At 42.5% G+C, this 24,017-nt stretch overlaps 1 long non-coding RNA gene across 1 annotated transcript in view; it reads left to right on the top strand.

Annotated features, from left to right (window-relative positions):
• LOC309866390 overlaps positions 1-16,680 on the top strand; it is a 63,716-nt gene extending 47,036 nt beyond the window's left edge. Inside the window, exon 4 of the long non-coding RNA XR_014312630.1 lies at positions 16,616-16,680. This is a non-coding gene — a long non-coding RNA (uncharacterized lncRNA). The remainder of the gene's footprint in view (positions 1-16,615) is intronic.
• Positions 16,681-24,017: the final 7,337 nt, after the last annotated feature.

The following is a 24,017-nucleotide window of genomic DNA, read 5'->3' on the forward strand; positions in this document are numbered from 1 at the left end:
CTGTTAAAAGTCACTTTTGGCTTCTTTCCCTCTCTCCTTTTTTCTTTTTCCCCTTCCCATTTGTTCATCTGTTTTCTTTCTTTCTTTCTTTCTTTCTTTCTTTCTTTCTTTCTTTCTTTCTTTCTTTCTTTTTTTTTCTTAAAGACTTTTTATTTATTTATTTGAGAGAGAGAGAAAGCATAAGCAGGGGGAATGAGTGGAGGGAGAAAGAGAAGCAGACTCTCTGCTAAGCAGGGAGCCTGAAGAGGGAGCTTTATCCCAAGACTCTGAGATCATGACCTGAACCAAAGGTAGATGCTTAACTGACTGAGCCACCCAGGTGCCCGTTTTCTTTCTTAAATTCCACATATGAGTGAGATCATAGGGTATTTGTCTTTCTCTAACTGACTTATCTCACTTAAGATAATCCACATTATTGCAAAGGGCAAGATTTCATTCTTTTTGATGGCTGAATAATATTCCATTATAAATACATATACCCTATTCTTTCTTTCTTTCTTTATTTTTTAAAAGATTTTATTTATTTATTTGACAGAGAGAGATCACAAGTAGGCAGAGAGGCAGGAAGAGAGAGAGGAAGGGAGGCAGGCCCCCTGCTGAGCAGAGAGCCCGATGTGGGACTTAATCCCAGGACCCTGAGATCATGAAGGCAGCAGCTTAACCCACCAAGCCACCCAGGTGCCCCTACCCTATTCTTTATCCACTCATCAGTCGATGGACATTTGGGCTCCCTCCATAGTTTGGTCGTTGTTGATAATGCTGATATAAACGTCAGGGTGCATGTACCCCTTTGCATCTGTATTTTTGTATCCTTAGGGTAAATATCTAATAATGCAGTTGCTGAATTGTGTCCTGTGTGTTCTTGAAAAAAATGTGTGTTCTGTAGTCACTAAGTTCAGTGTTCTACGTGTATGTCCATCAGGAAAAGTTTGTTATATTTGTGTTGTTTAGATCATCTGTATCCTTACTGATTCTTATTTATTATTTTAGCTGTGAGACATGTGAGTTAAAATCTTCCACTATAATTGTAGATTTGACTATTTTTCTTTCTTTCTTTCTTTTTTTTTTTTTTTTTTTTTTGATTTTCTGAAGCTGTGTGGCAAGGTGCACGCAGCAAATGTGGGATAGTTGTATCTTTCTGGTATACTGCATTTTTATTGTGCAATGATCTTCTTTAACTCTGATAACATTTCTTGTTCCAAAGTCTTACTTACCCTTAGCAGTATAGCTACCATTGGTTTCTTTTGGTTCATGGTTTCATGGTATATCTTTTTTCTTATCATTTTACTTTTAACCTTTCTGTATTATATTCAGATTATTTCTTTTTTTTTTTAAGATTTTATTTATTTACTTGAGAGAGACAGACAGTGAGAGAGAGCATGAACGAAGAGAAGGTCAGAGAGAGAAGCAGACTCCCCATGGAGCTGGGAGTCCCATGCGGAACTTGATCCCGGGACTCCAGGATCATGACCTGAGCTGGAGGCAGTCATCCAACCAACTGAGCCACTCAGGCATCCCTCAGATTATTTCTTTAAGCAGTATATAGTTTTTTCAAAATCCATCCTGATGGTCTTTATCTTTTTAAATTTTATTTGGGAGAGAGAGAGAGTGTGTGAACATGGGTGGAGGGAGAGGCAGAAGGAGAGGGACAAGCAGACTCCCTGCTGAGCAGGGATCTCAACACAGGGCTCAATTCTAGAATCATGAGCTGAGCCAAAGTCAGATACTTAACTGACTGAGCCACCTAGGCGCCCTGTCAGTTTTTGTCTTTTAATTGAAATACTTAGTCCATTTACATGGAAGGTAATTAGTGAAAAATCTGGGCCTGTATCTACCATTTTACTATTGCTTTTTATTTGTTCCATTTTTTAAAATCTCTTCTTTTTTGGGGGATTACTTCATATCATCTCAAGTTAAAGATTATTTTAAAGATTATTTTACCCTTTTATATTGGTTATCCTAGAAATTATATTACACATCCTTGACTTTTTAAAGTCTAATATTAATTAATACTTTGTCCTTATACCAAATAATGTGAAATTCTTAAGACTACTGAGAATCAATATGGTTTTGGGATCAGCAGTGGTATGTGATCTATGATGGTTAACTTTTTGTGTCAACCTGCCTAGGCCACAGCATTTGGTCAAACCTAGTCTAAATGTTTCTGTAAAGAAATTTTTTTAGATGAGATTAACAGTACACATTTGTAAAGTCTTTTTTTTTTTTTTTTTAATTCAGTAGACTTTGGGGTGCCAGGGTGACTCAGTAGTTAAGCAACTGCCTTCAGCTCATGATCCTGGGATCCTGGGATCCAGCCCTGTATAGGCTCCCTACTCAGCAGGGAGTCTGCTTCTCCTTCTCCCTCTCCCCATCTCCTTTCTTATGCTTTCTCTCTCTCTGAAATAAATAAATAAAATCTTAAAAAAAAAAATAAAAGTCAGTAGACTTTGAATAAAGCAGATTATCTTCGACAACATAGGTGGTACTTACCCAATCAGTTAAACCTTAAAAAAAAAAAAAAAAAAAAAAAAAAAAGACTGGCATCCTCTGAGGAAGAGGGAATTCTACCTCCAGACTGCCTTTGAACTCAAACTGCAACATCAACTGTTCCCTGGATCTCTAGAAGCCTGCTGTGCAGATTTTGGACTTGCCAGCCCCCACAACCACGTGAGCCAATTCCTTAAAATAAACTTCTCTCTCTCTCTCTCTCTCTCTCTCTCTCTCACACACACACACACACACACATACATATATACCCTATTTTCTGTTTCTCTGGAGAACTCTGGAAAGCTGATGAATACAGAGTCCCAAACGAAACCCTGGGGCGTTTACAAGGGTTCCTTTCCTTGGCAGGGCCCAAACTCTCATTTTTGTGTCCTTGACTTATGAGTTGGTCAGAAGCTTTACTCAGTTTCTCTGCCTCTTGGCCTTCTCTATGTGACTTTGAAGACCTCCCTTAGGGAAGAAGCAGTCCCCAAAACTAGGCTTGTTTCTCTGGGTTTCTGTCTTTTGTTAGGTCTTCACCTGGTAATTTTCACTGCCATGTGCATTCTCTGGTGCCCTCAAACATGTGTAGTAGAATGGCTTCCCCAGATTTTCTAGGTGTTCTCAGTGGAGGGTTGGTCAGTGTGCTTTATCTGGTCCACTCTTACCAGCAGGGCTTCTCCTGGCATTGGTGGTTGTCTGTCCTTCTAGATCAAAATCTATGCAGGAAGTGTCAGGCCCTTTTTGAATTAAGACTTCGATTCTGCTTTTGTTAATTTTGAGGCGCTTTTGAGACATCCATAGTAAAATAACAGGAAAGTGGTTGGTTAACAAATTCAGAAGTCAGGAAGAGGGATCTCTGAGGAGAAACATTTTTGTATAGGTGGTTTGCATACAGGACTAAAAATGATGACATGAATGAGGAGGCACTTAGGAGAGAGTGTAGATTGAGAAAAGAATAAAGAATAGGGCCTGGGAATGCACTTTGGGGAACTCCAACGTTTGGCAGTGACAGGAAGAGGTATGAGGGAAGCACTAGGAAGAGGTTGTCAGAGGGATGGGAGAAAACCACGAGAGTGTCGTGTCATCGAGGAGGGGAAAAGATTTAAAGAGGTGAGAATGATTTATCTGATGAAAAGTCTGATAAAATAAGACCTAAAACTTATCTTACTCAGATAACTTTTAGGCCTTATTTTGAACCTTGCAGGTACAGCGGAGACACTTGATAGATGCCCGCACTGGCGAAGTGGTGTGGGTGGACAGCCCCACGCAGGACTGTGGGAGGCCCGCCCTGCAGCCCTCACCCCAGTGGCTTTCAGTCTCTAATCTGATAACGAGCTCCACGCTATCTCAACTTGAAAGACTTATTTGAAACCTGGGCTCTGTCCTTTTGGCAAATAACTTGGGTAACACCTGTCAAGAGGAAAGAAGGATAGTAGTGTTCCTATTTCTTCCCGATACTTACCAGCTCTTCAGGGAGCAAACCTGTTATTTCTTGTTCTAAACCAAGACACAGCTGCACCTCCTGAGGTGAGCTTTCATTGCTCGCCCCCACAGAAATCCTCTAACACTGGCTGTCTCACCAGAACCAGGAGGCCCAGGACATGCTGATTTCTCATCCTAGAGATGCATGCTTTCTCACAGCAAGCCTTTTCTATTCTGAGCTCTCAGTGTAGCTTTCTTTAGTCTTTGGTCCAGAGGAAAATTTAGGCTAAAGGAGAACTTGTTACTTCTATATGCCAATATTTCGGGAAAAGTCCAGTTTCAGGGACTGGGAAAAATGGCGGTAATAGAGTGCATGTAATTCACGATAATCTCCTTACTTTTCTAGAAAACATTAAAGCCTGGTTGTTTCCCTGTGGAAACACTTGGCCATGTGTTTGCATATTTATGGTGAGTTTGACTACTCAACACACAGGCAGTAACCAGACTAGTGAAAGGGGGCGTTCCTAGCGACTAGCGAGGAAAACAGTCACCCCAAAGCCCATTCCTCATGTGGGGCAAATGTGGAGTAAAATACAGGCTCTTGCTCTGAGCCTAGTAATTTGGAACCGTGTGCAAAATGAATTTGGTTATTTCTTTAATTTGTCTGATTCACACCTGATGAGGCAATCAGAGCCTCTGAGTGAGGCATGAAATTATATAGCAAAATGGTTCACTCAAAAGGGAGAATGCTTCAGAGAGAAGCCGTTCTGCCGCTTTGGGGAAAAGCTGTTTGGACACAGTTTAAAGCCTCATTAAATGTGGTTTTTAATCAATGCAATCCTGGCCAAGTTTAACCCTATTCACTTGGTGGATCTTGATGGTTATTAAAGAGTATCTACATCATATATGATAATATCCTTACGAGTGAGATTAAGTAATTTGTTGCATGACTGGTGAGATGACACAACCCAAAATGTTTTAATTCTATGCAGTTGAGTCACTGAGTCTTTCTGATGTTGAGCCCTAAATGCAGTGTGGGAACGACGAGGTACTTGCCCTGCCTGCGTCACAAGATTGTAAAGATCAAACAGGATGATGTATGGGAAGCTGTAGAGAAAGATGGGACTTTGCTTACTGTAATGTAATCACCTCCTCTTCAGAAATTGCGATTGTGACTTTACCTCTTGTCAGTCACTGAGTGTTAGAAACTTTCTGTATCACAGCACTTTTCCAGTGTATCAACCTACAGTGCTCACAAACCTTTAGGAGACTTAAAAAAAAAAAGAAAAGAAAAGAAAAGAAAAAAGGCTACTATAAGTATAGAGGAGAGTAACAAAGAGCTTAATCTGAAAAGGTTATAGACAGTGTCTTGTGATTAGTCATTTTATCAGCTTAAAAGGAAAAGTGAATTTTTATTGGCTGATGATGGTTATAATAGATAATTCCGTCAGCACCAAAGCCATTAAGCATATCAAAAGAGAGCAGGGTAAGGTTGGTGTATTGTAGGGTTCTCCAGAGAAATAAAATCAGCTGGATATGTACATATATATCCTCATAGCTATCTATCTATCTATTTGTCTGTCTCTTTGTTTTTAAAGATTCATTAATTTATTTTAGAGAGAGGGAGAGAGCACACAAGCAGGGGAAAGGGCAGAAGAGAGGAAGAGAATCTCAAGCAGACTCCCTGCTGAGAGCAGAGCCTGTTGCAGGGGCTCGATCTCATACCCTGAGATTAGGGCTGAAATCCAGAGGTGGCTGCTTAACTGAGTGAGCCACCGAGAGGCTCCATTTATCATAAGAAATTGGCTTACCTGATTACAGAGGTGAGAGTCCCATGATCCGCCAACTGTAAGCTGAGAAACCAAGAAAGCTGCTGGTGTGATTCAATCCTAGCCCAGAGCCCTGAGAACCAGGGAAATCAGTGGTATGAGTCTTGGGGTCAGGCCTGAGAGCCGTGAGTACACATGTCCAAGGGCAGCTCAACCAGAGAGCGAGTCATTCTTCCTCTGTCCTTTGGTTCTACTCAGGCCCTCCATGATGCCCACCTGCACTGATGGGACAAGCTACTCTTTCAGTTTACCTATCCAAATGCGACTCTCTTCCAGAAACACTCTCGTAGACACACCCAGAAATAATGTTTTACTAGCTGTCTGGGCATACCTTAGAACCAGTCAAGTTGACACAGAAAATTAACCATCGCAACTGGAGAAGAGATAAGAGAGAAAAAAGGAAAAAGAAAGGGCAGGTGTATCAAGAGTGAGTAGTATAAAGCAGCAACAATGACGAAAAGTGATAATGAAGGCAATAATAAGAAACCCTGGATCTGTGGAGAAAGAAATTTTATTTTTTATTTTATTTTATTTTTTAAAAGGCTTTATTTATTTGAGAGAGAGAACACAAGCAGGGGAGTGGCAGGCAGAAGAAGAGTGAGAAGTAGGCTTCTTGGCGAGCAGAGACCCTGGTGCAGGGCTCCATCCCAGGACCCCGGGATCATGACCTGAGCAGAAGGCAGGTGCTTAACTGACTGAGCCACCCAGGTGCCCTGAGAAGGAAATTTTAAAGTTTTTAAGTTTGGAAGGGCTAGACACCATTTAGTCCAGGCATGGCAAATCCATAGGCATGAGGGGCAAATTCCCTGTCTTATTTATGCCTGCAGCAGACATTGCTGGTCATTCATCGTACATTTTCTACTCAGTCAGGGTATCTGAGTGAAAAGGCAAAAAGTGATTCCCAAAGCTGAAGTACCTCCTCTGTGGGATTATAAAGAGTTTCACCTAGAGTCATTGGAACAGTGTGCAAAAGGGATGGCTCTAACTTGCTAAATTACCTGGTTCTCATGGGATAAGACCAATAGAGCCTTGGGTCTTAGGATTAGGGCCCACTATAATGAGTTCATTTTAACTCGATCATCTACAAATACTGTTTCCAAATGCAGTCACATTCTAGTGCTTGGAGCTTCAATATGTTAATGGGGGGGGGCATGACTTAGCCCCCCATGGTGATGTTCAGCTTTCCCTAAGTGTTAGGCATCTGGCTATGGGAACAGCTAGATTCTAGTCAAATGACTTTCTTAATAAAGCCATGATTAACCTTAGGACCCATTTATCAAGAAGCTGCAAATAATAGACCATGTGGCTGAATTCATAGACCATTATAAATTCTATGTTTATTGTATAATAAGGATGTTCAAGGTGGATATTACTATGGTTAAGAAGAAGAGGGAGGGGCGCCTGGTTGGCTCAGCGCGTTAAGCCTCTGCCTTCGGCTGGTGTCATGATCTCAGGGTCCTGGAATCGAGCCCCAATCAGGCTTTCTGCTCAGCAGGGAGCCTGCTTCCCCTTCTCTCTCTGCCTGCCTCTCTGCCTGGTTGTGATCTCTCTCTCTCTGTCAAATAAATAAGTAAAATATTAAAAAAAAAAAAAAAAAGAAGACGAAGAGGAAGAAGAGGGAATGGCCAGGCAGAGGTGACACCCTGTAAGCAGAGTATAATTCCTATGAAACTTGAGAGAATGATTCCTGTGAAATAATTCCTTTGAAATAATTCCTATGAAAGAGTGAAGTTTTGCTCTTCTGCTGCTAGTTATGGGAATGGTCCAAGAACAACTAGAGCTTGGGCAGCTGGCTGATATCCTTAGACAAGTCTCCTCTATACAAAAAGAGCTAAAGATAAATATATGAACAGGGAGATGAGGAAACCACCACGTTCTCTGCCACTTGAGGTGGGCAAAGCTCTCCACTGCTTGAGAGCCCTGCTACCCAAGAGAAATACTGGAATTTGTCTTTGGTGCTGATTCTGTCCTCCCCGTCTTTCCCTTCCAGTTACCCCATTGCATGGTGGCATCCTTTACATCTCCCTCAAACAGCCAGGACCATGTTCTCTGTCCTTCTTTGTCCTGTTGAAAACTGTTTTTAATCTAAAATAGATTAATTCACATTTAGGTGTGAATGACTGATAAGGGTTTAAAGTGGCTCTGTCTTGAGTGATTTGTAAGTGACTGTCTAGGCCTTAAATTAGAGGAGTGAAGCTACAAGGCTAGACACATGAATCATCCCGTTCTAAACAATACCTCCTTTATTAGCTAATCAGCCCCTAAATTAAAATGCCACTGTGTTCATTTATCCCCTACGATTGTCAGTGATCTAGGAATTTGCTGATTACATTAACAATTTTTCTTTAATTCCAGGAAGATGCAAAATAGAAAGTTATGAAGATATGAACTTAGGATTGATTGGTTGCCATGCTTATTAAATCACCCACCTCTGCCCGGGCAATCTAATCTGGTTTATCCAGGATTGGCTAGAGCAAGCTTGCCCTTCAGCTCTTACCAGAGCCTCCTCCCTTTAGCTGGCTTAGAAGTATAAATCCAGTCCTGGTGGTTCTTTGGTAGTCAGAAAGGAATTGTTCTTTCTACCATGATCTTGATGCTGCCAAATAGGGCAGAATCACTAAAAGAAGGACTTCATTTCTTTCAGGAACGAAACTCACTACCTTCCTTCTTTATCTATGCTCAGAAACACTCAGTATATTGTCTAACTCAGTCAAAGAGAGAGGGTATAGATACCTTGGTCCAGGGGAAGTATGTGTGTAGACACAGGTGTAGGTATAGGCACAGGCTTAGGTATTGGGGCAGGTATAGATAAGGGAGTTGGCAGAATCTGTGGGAGGTGAGGATTGCCCAGGGCTGCATGTTTCTTGGATCCAGACTTAATTCCTGACTGTCCCTCAGTAGCTCTGGAGCATGGTTTTTGGTCAGCCACGACACGTGGTTGTCAGCTGCCGTGGAGTCTCCCTGGCAGAGAGCCAACACCCTCACCCGTCAAGAGAGTTCACAGTACCCTCCAAAGGACAGGTGGGATTTCTCCCAGGGGGTTAACACAAAAACAGAAAATCCTAGCTCTTGCTCTCTTACTCCAACAATTGACCTAATAACTGTATAGGACGTAGTAGCAAGTGGTGGAGACCAGCGAAAGGACCAGCAGATAATAAATAATTCAGTGAGAAATGCATTCCAGAAAACCAAGTTCATGTGATTGGAGAGTTTTTTGATAAGCAGAACATGTTTCCAAACACTCATTACATTCTATTATTATCGCAAAGCTAATTTATTCTGGTTTAAAAAATTATTTTCTGTGGAAAGAATGGCTGGGGGAACTGAAAGTTCTGGGTAGACCAATCCCATAGTTACCTTTAAATAACTTACATTAAAATGCATTTTTAAGTTAATTGTCAGCTCATTGAGTTTCTTTGGTCTTGGGATCCAACAGGTGCCATTATATACTTGAAGGCTTTATTCTTGCAGAAAATGGAAGGATGAAGATTCAGGTCTGTGTTCTCAGCAGACACCCCAAAGCATGATATTCCTGTTTGGTTGGGTGAATTTTTTCAGGGGTGTGATGAAGTTGATTGATGGCCTGCTTAGCTATCTGTCTGCCTGCCCACCCACATGTTTTTCTTTCCTCTAGTTTATAATTATGTTTATTTGATATACATACAAAAAAATTAGGTACTCTAGAAGTTTTTGAGCTACACCTCAAAAACTAAAACTTGGGGCCCCTGGGTGGCTCAGTGGGTTAAGCCTCTGCCTTCGGCTCAGATCATGATCCCAGGGGCCTGGGATCGAGCCCCGAATGGGGCTCTCTGCTCAGCGGGGAGCCTGCTTCCCTTCCTCTCTCTCTGCCTGCCTCTCTGCCTACTTGTGATCTCTGTCAAATACATAAATAAAATCTTAAAAACAAAACAAAACTAAAACTTCAAACAGTACCAAGAAACCCCTTTAAAATGTCTCTTTTCCCACAATTTTTTAGTTCTGTACCCTACAGGCAGCCACCATTAACCGTTTCTTACATGTTTTTCCAAAGATCTACTAAGTAAATTTTAATATAAATGTATTTGTTTCTCTCCTTCACATATATAATCATACTATACCTGTGGTACTGTGTCTTGCTTTTTTCATTAAGTAATATTTCTCAGTTGTTATACTTTTTTAAAAAAATTATTTGAGAGAGTGAATACATGGGGGGGGGCAGAGGCAGCGGGAGAGAGAATCCAAGCAGACTTCTTGTTGAGCAGGGTGCCCCACACAGGGCTCAATCTTATGCTGAGAGCGTGACCTGAGCCGAAACCAAAAGCCCAACCAACTGTGCCACCGAGGTGCCCCTCTCAGTTATTACTTGTCCTTCCTCTCTATCTGTCTGACTATCTATCATTGGCCAAATTCTTTGTAATGTCTGCATAGCATCCCGTTTTATGAATGTACCCTAATTTACTTAGTCACTTGTCTATTGATGGTTGGATTGTTTTGTCTTTAGCTGAAATGATTTCTAAGGTGGAGGGGGAAACCCTGGGCTTTGTTTTGGTAGCAGGACTCTTCTAGATTGTTGAGGGGCATTTGTGGAGGACAAATGTCTAGTAGGGGACTGGGTGAAGTCTTGCTACGTGGGATGAGGTTTGATTCTTTCCTCTACCTCCCCAGGAAATCCCATTTAGCAAACAGTATTGTATTCCTCTGACGTGCTAGGCACTGTGGTAGATTCTGTCTCCTGAGCACGGAAGTAAACAAAACCCAGTCTCTGCTATCATGGGGTTTACATTCAGTGAAGGGAAATAAAAGTAAAGGTAAATAAACATATAACTTTTCTTTTTAAAAAAAACATTTTTGTGGGGTGCCTGGGTGGCTCAGTGCGTTAAAGCCTCTGCCTTCGGCTCAGGTCGTGATCTCAGGGTCCTGGATCGAGCCCCGCATCGGGCTGTCTGCTCAGCGGGGAGCCTGCTTCCCCCTCTCTCTCTGCCTGCCTCTCTGCCTACTTGTGATCTCTGTCTGTCAAATAAATAAATAAATAAAATATTTAATAATAATCTTTAAATAAATAAATAAAAATCTTTAAATAAATAAATAAAATCTTAAAAAATCTATATTTTTGTGTTTGGTGGGGAGAGTGCAGCTGTGAGGGGAGGAGGAGCAGAAGGAGAGAATCCTCAGGCAGACTCCCCTCTGAGCAGCAGAGAGCTTGATCTCTCAACCCATAAGATCATGACCTAAGCCAAAACCAAGAGTCTGATGCTTAACTGACTGAGCCACCCAGGTGTCCCAAACATGTGACTTTTCTAAAGACAAATTATGTAGGAGCTGGAGAGTGACATTAAGGGTGTTGCAGTTGTCTCCCCTGGAGGCAATGGTGTGGGATGCCTCAGGCAAGATGGGTTCAGGGTGGGCTGAACAGAGACTGCTGGCTGGTGCCACCCCATCTGGGTTGCCAGGAATGCCTGGGGGTCCCCCTCCCCTCGCATCCACATTCCCACACAGGCCAGCCTCCAACAGGGTGGGGTGGCAGCTGCCGCCTCTGCAGCCATCTCCTTTCCAGGTCTGTGGTAGAATTTCGGGAGAGGGAGATGGGAAGAGAGGAAAATCATAGAGGAACGGGTTGGTGGCCCAGGGAAAGATGTGGATATTCTATCATCCGATTAATTCAACATCGCTGAATCACCGAAGGGCATCTCATCATTCACTGTCTGGCAGGGGGCAGGGAAAATTATTCATTATTCAACATGAGCTGAAATGAAAACGCCACACTTTGTAAAACATGCAAGGTTACCTACTATGGTAACTGCTCCCAGAGTTTTAATGTGTCTGCAGCACGGCTAATTAACTTGCTCCGAGCTTCGTTGGAATTCCTATTTGAGATGATTGTCTTGGTTACTGAATGTACCATGGAGAGCAGGAACGTCAGGAAAGCCATTGGGGGCTTTAGCAATCAGCCCTTCCGCAGAGTTCTCTCAGCCACCTGCGGAAAGGACCGTCCCGTGACCCTGTCTGGTCCGTCTCAGACTCATGGGCTGTGCAGGTTCTCCAGAAGTCGCCTAGCCCATTGTGTTCTGTGTGTTGTGGCTTAGCGTCCAGGCCCTGAAGTCCGACCAGTCTGGGATTTCACATTTGCTGGCAGCCATTAACTGCGAACCTTGGGTATTGAACGGCCCTGTCTCCTCATCTGTGAAGTCAGGCTACTTCAGGTCCATGCTTTGGAGAGATACTATATAAAGCTTACAGTAGATGTGTTTGTAGAGCACCTAGGCTGTCTTCAGTTCTCACTAAATCATTGTTTTCTCCTCATCTCCTCCTCCTCATTCTTCATCATTACCGCCACCACCATATTTTTTTCCTTTCTGCCTTTGTGTCTCATTGGTGTGCTGGGATTGGGGGTGTTCTGTCCAAACTGGGCAAACTGTAAGGGCAATGTTGGCACAGACAAAACCCTTTTTTAAAGCCTCAAGGAGTGAAAAATTGGGTGACCTGAGGTCTGGTAGGTCCAGTCTTTGCCGCCACCACATTATCTTGGTCAATCCCTTCTTCTCTTTGGGGTCTGTCCTCCTCTTTGGCAGGACTAATCTCTCAGGTCCCATCTTGCTCAGAGGAGAGTGGTGTCTAAAGGAGCACACTTAGGTAAGTTGGGGTGTGTTTGGCAGTAAGTAGCTAAGCAACCAAGTAACAGAGGCTTAAACAAATGCCTTAGACTTAAGAAAATTTCTTAACAAGTTTTAGCAAACTAAATACAGCAATGCATAGTTAGATTATATATTATAAACAAACTGAATTAGCTTTCTCTCTCTATCCCCTGAATATAGTTCATTTTAATGATTGACTTAACATGTATGTAGTTTCTTCCTCAACAACATTCAACCATTTCTTGAGAATATTGGTGGCATCTTATATGACTTTGTACCTCCCAGAATTTCTAGGTTAGTATTTTGCCAAGTAAGTATTTGTTGATTTAAACCAAAAAAAAATTAGAATAAATGCAAAATCCTGGATAATCATCATAATACCCAGTACGTTACCACCAGGTATGTCTTAACTCTATCAACGACTTTGTAAATTAGTAGATTGCTAAGACTTCTTTTTTTAGCTAAGTGGTTTACATATATAATTCCTTGAGAGCTCTTAACACATCACAAGAATATTATTAAACAACAATTAACCTTGTGAACAAAAGAGAAGTCATGAACATTATTTATTACTTTGCCAGTCTTAATAAAGACCTAATGTGCTAATAGCTTCTCATGGAGACAGCTGCCATCAGTTAAGTAAAAACATCATTAAGTTGCAATCACAAGTATCAATAGAGGCAGAAACTACTAGTTTTCTGATTGCTGGCAGGCATTTACTGGTTTATGGGTATGCATTCCAATAGCTTTCTGTTGTATTGTGTTATTTTATGACTGCCTATTGAATACACCCACATCTATACACATTTCCTGTATGTTAAGTGAAGAGACATTTTAAGAGCATCACACCCAACATTTTTCAAACTGTGTCCCAAAGATCCCTTAAGAGTTTCTGGAAAACTCTTAAGGGACTTTCTGGGTGTTGTCAGGTCAGGAAGAATATATAGTTCAATGGGAAAAGCAGAGCAATTTTGTAAGGGTATCTTGATACAAGATTCATCTTGGCTCAGTCATTTTGATGTAGATCTTGTGTCATGGCATGGCTATACAAAATGACCCTGTAAAACCATAAAATCATTGGTTGCTATCATCAGTAATGTGAGCAATATCTACCCTTGATTTTTATTCCACCCCAACCCCTACTCCTGTTACAGTGGTTTTCATTTCCCACTTTATTCACTGACCTATTGTTTGAATTTTTATGCATATTTATTATTTTTACTCAGAAAAATATTAAAGATATTTCTTAGAAGTCTGATTAAACTGGGAAAGGTTCTGAGGACCATGAGGCTTATCTCCACAAACCAGCATTACGTGGGAATATTATGAAATGAAAATGTGTATTACCAAAAGTTCTGAGAGAACTGGTAGAAATATAATTGGCAATTTCCTGACAGTCTGGAGCTGAGAATAAAGGGCTAAATATCTGTACACAAAGTGTCTTTAACTCTGATGGAAGAATGGATTTAAGACATGGACCAGCCAAGGTGTAAGACATCCTCAGAGAGTTCCTGAGCCTCACCTCCTCTCTGAACCTCCTCCACCCCCACTTATCCTTCAGTTTGATCCTATCTCTGCTTCTCTGCCCCGGAATGGTGTTGGCAGTGTGGTAAAGCTCAGGTAGAGTATGGGCTTTTTAATTTTTCACATTACTTGATGTATTAGTTTCCTGGCTGCTGTAACAAATCTCCACACACTTGGCAGCTTAAAATAACAGAAATTTATTCTCTCATAGTTCTGAAGACCATAAATCCCAAGTCAAGTGTCAGCAGGGCCATGCTTCCCCTGGGGGCTCTAGGGGAGTATCTTTCCCCGAATCTTTCCTTTCCAGAAGGTGGATTCAGGTATTTTTTGGTGTGTGGCTGCAGAGCTCCAGTCTCTGCCCCTGTTTTCATATGGCCTTTTCCTGTGTCTGTCTTTCTTTCTTTCTTTCTTCCTTCCTTTCTTCCTTTCTGATCTTATTTATTTGAGAGAGAAAGAGTGAGAGAGAGAGAGAGAGAGCATGAGCCAGAGGAGGGGCAGAGGGAGAGAGAGAAGCAGACTCCCCACTGAGTAGGGAGCCTGTCCCAGGGCTCCATCCCAGGGCCACAGGATCAGGACCTGAGACACTTAACCAACTGAGTGACCCAGGTTCCCTGTGTGTCTTCTGTTTCTTATAAGGACACTTGTCATTGGATTTAGGGCCCACTCAGAGAATCCAGAATCACCTCCTCATCTCAAAGCCCTTAACTTAACTATATTTGCAAAGATCCTTTTCCCAAATAAGGTAACATTCAATCTTTTACCATATAAGTTAATGTTCACAAGTTCTGGGGATTAGGATGTGTATATATCTTTTTGATGTGGATATATCTACTATATTCGGTAATTTAAAAAGAACATGGGCATTTTTTTTAGAAGCTGAAAGTTTAATTGATTGTGTTTTCTCCTGAGTCAAAATGTTCCTTGGTCAAAACATATGCTGGTAGCCCAGTGTCACTTCCCTGTCTTGTGAGCTCACCTCTAGGTCAGCTGGAGCCACTTATGTTCTTTTGGCCCTTTCACATGAGCTTTGACTAAACTTACACGGCTAAACTTAAGTTTGGAAACCCCTACTTCTTGTTTAACAACTTCACTTTTCTGTGAGGAAATGAAGACCCATAGGTTGCCAAGCACACTGCTTTTGAGTCCTACGGGCTGCACATTCTGTCCCACCTTTGCCAATCTCCAGTTCTGGGACTGTTGTCGTATTACCTGCTTCATGACTCTTTAATTGCTTCATTGGTAAAGAAATGATAGTAATACTTCTTCTGCCTCTAACTTGTTACAATTGGTATGAGTATAAAAATGAGCTTTGAAAATAGGTATGGAGCTCTGTTTTTGATGTTATGATGATTTTCCAACATATATTTGAAATTGGCCCTGAAATGTGTTTATATCTCTACATTAAAAGTGAACAGGCAAATGGGTTATTATGAACTCTGAGCTAGAAAGGACTAACTCTGCTAGCATGACCTGCAGCTCTCTATGGGGCTACTGAGAACACATACAAAGATTATAATTTAAAGGCAGCTCTGAATAATAGGACCAGTGTAGAGCAGAGTTGGCAGATTCACAAGCTTAGGCTGGGCAGGTAATGTATTCAGATAAAGGAGGGGAGAGTAAGAAAAATAAGACATGTAATGGAAAATGGTTGTGGGGCAGTGACAGGGAGTAGTGGGGACTGAGTGACCTGGGGTCTGTGGAGCAGCATTTGGTTCAGTCTAAGGGAAATTGCTACTCTTTGGTTGCTTGCCAATTGTTGCCATTGAGATGCAAGTCTGGTAAGTTAGATCTTCCCAAGGAAGAAATCTGGAGTTTTACATGAAATATTCCTGTATCATTAGGTGGTTAGGCTGGCCTCTGCTGTGACAACACACAGCCCCCACATTCCTGTGGCTTAACAAAAGTTTATTTCTCCTACATGTGAAGTCCTCCGGGAGTCTGGGAGTCAGCGATCCAAGCTCTGCTGTCTTAAGACAAGGTTTCCATGTTTCTAGTGGGTTGAATTCATCATATTGTATTATGGGTTGAACTGTGTCCCTCTAAAAAGATATGTTGGAGGTTTAACCCCTAATACCTGAGAATGTAACCTTACTTAGGGATAGGGTCTTTACAGAAGTATTCATGTTGAAGTGAGGTCATCATGTAAGCCCTAATGCCTTATGGCTGGTGTTCTTCTAAAAAGGAGAAATTTTGGACTGAAGGACATGGACACAGGGAGAATGCCATGTGATGATATGGAGTTATACTGCCTTAAGGCAAAGCACTGGCAGAGGCAAGGACAGAGCCTGGAACAGATCCTTCCCTAGGACCTTCAGAGATAGCATGGTCTGGCCAATCCCTTGATCTCAAGCTTCTAGAGCTCCAGAATTCCTCCCCCCCTTAAGATTTCATTTATTTATTTGGCAGAGACAGAGCAAGCGAGCACAAGAAGGCAGAGAGTCAGAGGAAGAAGGAGAAGCAGGTATCCCACTGAGCGGGGAGCCTGATATAGGGCTCGATTCCAGGACCCTGAGATCAGGAGCTGAGCGGAAGGCAGGCACTTCCACTCAGACTGAGCCACCTGGGTGCCCCTAGTCCTCCAGAATTCTGAGGCAATAAATTCTGTTGTTTAACCCGATCAGTTTGTGATACTTTGTAACAGCAACCCTAGGAAGCTAGTACACACACACACACACACACACACACACACACAGGAGCTTTTTTTGCCTCAGCCTTAAAGATACATGTCCTTTGTGTTCACAGTCAATGGGCCAGAGGCAGCCACGTAGCCCCACTGACTACAAAGGCTGGGAAGTATGGTCAGAAGATAAATGGATGTTGGTGAGTGCCAGTAATACCTATACTCTACTTCTGATTTTAGGTCTTAGTATCTAATACAGTTTGAAAAAAAGGAAAGCAAGACTGAGGAAGCATACACTGAATGTGCCAAACAAACCATCCTTTGGACTTGGTATCATGAGTGGGGTCCTGAGGATAAGTACATGGGCAGTGCTGGTCCATTCGTGGGGTAGGATTTGTGCTTCTGATGGAGTGCAGATTTTGGTCATGGGCAAGGACAAGCACAGTTGGTACATGGAGACTTTGACATCAAGTGCAGGTCTGAGCTTGGAAAAAGGATTCCAGAACATGAAATAGAGCAACATGGGGGGTTTGGAAACCAGAGAATGCAAAGTTTTAGATGGAGCTGATCTCTTTTCTATCCTATGGTCCCCTGACCTTTTTCTTCCCCTCACACATATTCCACTCTCCCCAAGAATCAGATCAGTCCTACCTGGTTCATCTACATTATAGGTAAAGTTGGTTTTTGGAGATAACCCTGGGAAGCTGCCCAGCATCTGTGGCATTTTCTGTGGAAACATTGTAATCTAAATTTCAGACAATCAGCTTAGAAAATAATTTTTACAAAACAGCTCAGGGGTGAATGTGGGACTGTGTGTGTGTGTGTGTGTGTGTGTCCCTGCATGTATGCATTTACAACCTTAATTTATATTCAACCTAGTAACAGCATTTTAAAATTATTTGTGTGCAGTATACTTTACTCATGTGCATATAATTTAAAAATAATATATCTAAATGCTTTCAACTGAATTTCTCTCAGAATATATATCATATTAACTTGGCTTATAGATCGGGCTCAAAATTATTCTTAAAGAACATGTTTGGTTGGTTTCACTGGAGCCAATTTTTTTTTGAATATTCTAAAAAGCAGGAGAAGGAAATAAGACAAATTGTACTGTTCATGTTCTGTGGCACAAGCTAGAGAAATATAATTGGGCTTCAGGCCAAATTCTGAAGGCAATCGGAGCTGCTTATGTCAATTGGGCATAATTATTCCTCAGCTCCTGTTGACAGAAAGAAAAATTGATAGTGATCTGCTTCTCAGTGCTGGGGATTCAGAGAGAATATCTGGGCTCCAGTAATGGCAGATGGGTGCGTGTAGAAGGCACGGAGCTGTCATTTGTGGGGAGCAGGGAATCCTCCAGTTTGCAGGAGTCCTTATAAATCAGCTGCCTTGGGCCATCTGTTCTATGGCTGAAGGCAGCACTAGGCACTCAGTAAATGTTTGTAGAGTGAATAATGAATCTTTCCCAGAGACCTTCCTGAAAGTGTGTGTCTGCCTTTTCTTCATGATCTGTTCTCTGGTGACCATCCATGGGAAGGTACAAGGTCTGTGCTGCACAGGCTTAAGGCCACACTCCTAGATTTTTATTCAGGAAATGTTTATTGCAACTGTTAGGCACTAGGGGCTGTGTTAAGTCCCAGAGGGCTGGTTGATGAGAGTCCAACTGGAAAAATGTGTTTGTCCTGAAAAAGGAGAGCTTGATGTCTGAATAAAGGCTCCAGTAAAGCAGAAGTGGTAACGTGAAGACCTGGGAGGGAGAAGGAGCCTCAGCCTGCTGATTTCTTTCGACTTCAGGGACCTAATCTGTCCATGAGAAAGGTTCTTAATGCCCGGTGCGTTTCTTCCATCTGGACCCTGCATTGTACTCCCTGCTTCCTTGGAATCCTTATGCTATCATTTTCCTATGCTCAGTTATATTTTCCCAATAAATGTGCTAAAGTCTTTAACATGAACAACAGCAGACCCTTAATTGGCTTCTAAGTTCCCCTTTAGTTTCCATTCTTTCCTTGTCATTTCCTTCACGCAGCAAATCGAGAGGGTTTGTTTACTCAGGTCACCCCTTCCTTGTGACCACTGCCTCACACCCCCTGCACCAACCGTTGGGCGGGGCTCCTGCCTATTCTGCTGTGCTGGAACTGTCCCCATGAGGGTCACTCGTATCTGCCTGCTGCATTCATGTTTAAGGCCACACTCTTAATATTTGGGTGGCATTTGACCCTGAAACTCTCCTTCCTGTCTTCCGTGACCTCATATGCTCTTGATTTTTCAGTTACTTCCCTGGTTCTTTTCTCTCAGGCATCTTCACAAGCAACTCTTATTCCATCTGCTCTTTAAATGATTTCTTTCTGAGGTTTAGATTTTGGCCACCTCTTCTTTCCACTCTCCTTACTTTTAACCAGGTGATTTCATCCACTCTCATGTCCTTACTCAGCCATTATCCATGCCAGCCATTCCCAAATCTGTTATTTCCAGCTTAGATTCCTTTCCTGAGCCAGACCTCATACCTACTCCATGTTTGATTTCTCCACTGATATGTCCTCCAGGAACCTCCAAGCCAACAGTGAAGAGGGGAGCTCTTCACTTACCCCCCACATACTGCTTTCACCCCACCTCGGTGCATGATCATTCCGTACTCAGTTACCTAAGTCATTCCACAGTTAGCTAGGTTCTGTGTCTCGTCAATCCTGCCAACTTGGTTTTCCAGGGACTTCCCCTTTCCTTCATTCCTACTCCCACTAACTCAGGGCAGGCCTCACCATTTTTTTTTTTTTTCACCATTTTCACCTTACCACTTAGTTTTCACGTCTCTGGCTGGCCTGCCACCAAGCTTGCCCACTGTTGCGTGTGTCTACTCCCCCCTCCCCCCAGTTCATATGTTGAAGCCCTAACTCCCAGTGTGACTTGTTTGGAGATGAGGTCTTTAAGGGAATAATGAAGGTTAAATGGAGTCATAAGGGTGGGACCCTGACTTAATGTGGCTGCATGAAAAGAAGGTGACAGCAGGGATGTATATGACACAGAGAAAACACCACATGAGGACACAATGAGAAGGTGGCCCTCTAGAAGCCAAGGAGAATGGCCTCAGGATCATCACACCTTGACCTTGGACTTATGGCCCCCAGAACTGTGAGAAAATAAATTTCCGTTGTTTAAGCCACCCAGTCACTTGTATTTGGTTAGGGCAGCCCTGCCTGACTAATATACACCCTTAAATAGGTTCTTCCAGTATCATATTTGATCATATCACCGTGTGCCGTCTGGCTAAATGACAGAATGTTCCAAGCTCTCTCTCTCTTCCTTTGCAAATGTTCTTTGCTTGGGTAAGTTGCTCTGCATTGTCCAGACCATCCACTTCCCCGTTAACTTCAGTTTACCTTTTGTGACCTGACTCTTGCCTGCCTTGACCATGGGGTGATGTCCCAGAGCTTCCATAGACCTCAGCTGTCCCCCTTCCCAGATGGTGAGCTTTTGAAGGCTAGGACTGAGGTCTTATTCATCTTTCTATTTTTAACAATTTTTAACTCTGCATGCTTTTAACTATTTTTAACTATTTTTAACTCTGTGTGCTTAGGATACAGTAGGTATCAAAAATGACTTTGGGTGAATGAGCAAACAGTAAAACTATTTATTTTCAGGGATACAAAAGAAAATTTGACAAATCACTGTGTTACCAGAGTGATAAAAAGACAATCAGGGAGTAGACATTTTTTGGGTCCACTTTACATTATGATCTATTGGACTTACACATGCTGGTGGCCCAAAGACCAAGAACAACATTATCCTTAATGTCATCATTGTAATAACAGAAGAAGTTTTCATTTATTGTGTCCATACTGTCTACCTGAAGTGTGCCATGGATTTCTAAAGTGTTCTGAGCCCCATTCTAATGTGTATGTGCAAGCTCTTTCCCTAATACCAATAATTCTCGAATACAAGCTAGACATCCTACAAAATCAATTCCAACACTACCTACCCAGAGATAGTATCAGATTCCATAGGTTAAGGGCTCAGTCTCATAAGATTGCCCTATCCCACTGAAGATGCTAACCACAAGTAGTATGTCCCCACTAGTAGGGTGGCAAAGCATCCATCTGTCCAATTTGGCTACAAATTGGAGGTTCCAGCAAGCCTCTCCCTTGGGTTTACTTTGCTAGAGCAAATTCTGAGCTCACAGAACTCAGGGAAACACTTACACTTCCTTATACACGTATTAAAGGATGTGATAAAAGATACAGATGAATAACCAGATGAAGAGATACAGAAGGTGAGGTTGTGGGAAGGGATCCCAAGCCTAGGAGCTTCTATCCCCAAGGAGTTGGGATGCATCACTATCCCGGTACATGGATGTGTTCACCCACCTAGATGCTCCCCCAAACCCATGCTACTTGGAATTTTATGGACGCTTCCTCATGTAGCCTTGTTCAGTGATTAACTCTACTTCCAGTCCCTCTCCCATCTCTGGAAAGTGAGGAGTGGAGCTAAACGTCATGCTTCTAGTCATGGCTGTTCTTTCTGGTGACCAACTGCCTTTGGGGAGCCACCCAGGAGGCCACTCAGAGATGCCTCATTAGAACAAGAGATACTCTGGTAGTCTTATCCCATAGGAAATTTCAGAACCATTTTAGGAGCTCTGTGCCAGGAACTTGGAGCAGAGAATATAGATACTTTCTATTATCTCACAGTTGTATGTAAAATCTTTCATTTAACCCTCACGACCTCTCCCACAAAGTAACTGTTTAATATTAATGACATTTTACAGATGAAGAAACTGAGGCCTAGAGAAATTCAGTAACTCACCCCAGATTGTTAAGTGGTAAAGCTGGAATTCAAAATCAGCTAATACTTTGTTTGCTCCCCTATATTTCCTAGTCCTCTTGCTGTTATTTCTAGTCTAGATGGTGTTATATAACTGTGTCTGGTCTGTGAGCCATGCCAGCATTCTTAGCCTCTGAGTTCTGTGAGACATGATGTCTATCAGTTTGGGGCTGAGGCATGATTCTTTAGTGTCTCTTTCCCCCTGCAGTGAGCCCTGAAGCCCCATCTTGACAGAGCAGAGTGTCCATCAGCCTGAGACCCTGAATGACTAGAAGGAACAGAACCTCCAGCTGGCCGGCAATAAGAATATTGTCATTCTAAAGCTACCAAGATTCTGAGATTTGTGTCACTATAGCATGTTCAATTCTATCTTGACCACTAAAGACCCTGGTCTGCCTCTACAAAGGGCGGTCCTGGCCCCATTGCAGTAGTCTCATCCCCTGCATAAGGAGAATGTGCAAAGTGAAAGGAAGACCTAGGACTTCTCAACAATCTAATCATCTGGGCCAACACAGAGGAAGATGGCTGGATGCCAGCTGCTCGGGTCTTACAGGGTTACTACGTGCACGAAGTATACTGAAGTATCATCTACTTGAAGACCTTATATGTCTAAGTTGGAGAGACCAGAAGGATGAAACTGTAATCAGCAAAAATACATACAAATATAGGCAATAATTATGTGAATGCATTTTGGAGGTGGTTAGCCACCAAATGATATTAATTATAGTAAATTAATGATACTAATCAAGAATAAGGGGTACAGACCTTGAACTAGCACTTCAAAGTCGGACAAGTTTATGGCAGGGTTTTTCATTCTCAGCATTATTAACATTTTGGGCCATTGGAAAATAATTCTTTGTTGTGGTGGTTGTTCTATGCATTGTAGGATGTTCAGGAGGTTAGCAGCATTCCCTGCCTCTAGCTGCTGGTAGCATCACCTCCCAGCTCCAGTGTGACAACCAGTGTCTTCAGACATTGCTGTTAAACCCCCTGTGGGTCCAAATCACTCCTGGTTAAGGACCACTTGTTTATGGAATGCAACTGTGGATGACCTTCTCTCTTACATATTTGCAGTAGGAGGTAGATATGTACAGTGGTGCTTATGTGCAGGTTGAAGGAGTCCCAGAAATGTGGTGCCCACCATATCCTCCCTCCCTGAAAAATCCACTCTGTGGAAACCTTGCCTGAGGATTCCTTTTTGCAGGTTACACCAGAGAAGCCTTGCTTTCCCTTTTAATGTCTGATATCTTTGGGAAGGATTATACACTGGGCTCTGGCCAGGTTTTAATGCAGCAACAAAGTGGGGAGGATCTGAGCATACATTTGAGCTAAGAGAGGGAAAAGAGAAACAAGACACTCACATTGAAAGAGCATCAGGGTGATGGAGGCAGAGCTAGTCGCAGAAAGGGACCGGGGCTCTACAGTAAGTGTTGTTGTAAGCTGGCCCAGGATGAGAGCCTGGGTGTTTTCATGGCGAGGAGCAGGAGTGAGAGAGGATTTTAAAATGCATGAGGAGAGTGTGCAATGCTGAGTCAGATGCAAGCTTGACGGAACTCCAAGGACACTGGGTTCTGGGGTTGAAGGGATTAAAAAAAAAAAAAAAAAAGCCCAAGGAGAGAAAAGCTTCAGAGCCACAGTGTGTGCAAGGGTCTGCTGGTCTGGCTGTGGCTTCCTTCTGTGGCCTCATCTCACTGTATACCCCCTCATGCTTGGGGCTCAGCCATTGTGGCATTCTTCTAGTTCTTGAAATGCTCTGTGTTCCTTCCTCCTTTTCCATCTGCCTGGAACCATTCCTCTTATCCAGACCCAGTTTTTATCTACCCCTCTCTTCCTCATGGTTCACAACTCAGTTCCCTCTGTTACTCTCTCTGGGAGGCTTCATAACACCTTGCTCTTTGTAGCACATTTCTTAATCTATAATTGGGTATTGATTTGTGAAATTTCTTTATTACCGACCATCTCCCTCCCAAACTTAAAGCCCTAACCATGGCGGAAAGTGTGGTGATTTTGCTCCTCGTGGTCTTCACAGAACATGACTTCCATGCTGGAACATAGTATGTTCTCAATAAATACATTTTGAATGAATTTATGAGGATCAAGATTTTCTGACTTCATAGCAATGACCTGGTTGGGGAGGGGTACAAAGAATGGTGGGAGGAAAAAAAATGACAACAAAAGAAACAAAATCATCATACTGAGGGTCATCTTTGTTATTCAAAAAGATTTGTTTTTTATCACAGCTAGGCAACTGAAAAATAGTATTCCTGTCCCATGTGATAATCAGAAAAGTACTAGTGATTAGGTCATGGGACGGTTTGGGCCAGACTCCAACTTTTTGCTTCATTTAGAGTTTAGCCCCATTGTTCAACTGGGTTGAACCTGGGTATGTGGCCTCAATGAAACTGTCCGTTGGGCAGCAAGCAATTTCTGCTTCCGGGCTTATCTTTCAGAGTCAAAGCAATGGTACAGAGGCAAACCCAGAACCTCTTAGATGCTCAGAGAGTATCCTTGAACGTATCACACCGTAATGAACTCCAAAGGTGGTTGAGCAGGGGTTTGAACCACCGTATTTGCACAGACTTATTTAGGGTTAACCAGCTAGTGTCGAAGTTCCCATGTGGGTATTTGGCATTCCCTTTCCATACTTTACATGGTCTGCACTATGAAAGCGGCAAATTTAGTCCTTTTAGTACGCCTTGTTTAAAG

Source organism: Mustela nivalis, assembly GCF_964662115.1.
Source record: "Mustela nivalis genome assembly, chromosome: 6".
Taxonomy (NCBI): domain Eukaryota; kingdom Metazoa; phylum Chordata; class Mammalia; order Carnivora; family Mustelidae; genus Mustela; species Mustela nivalis.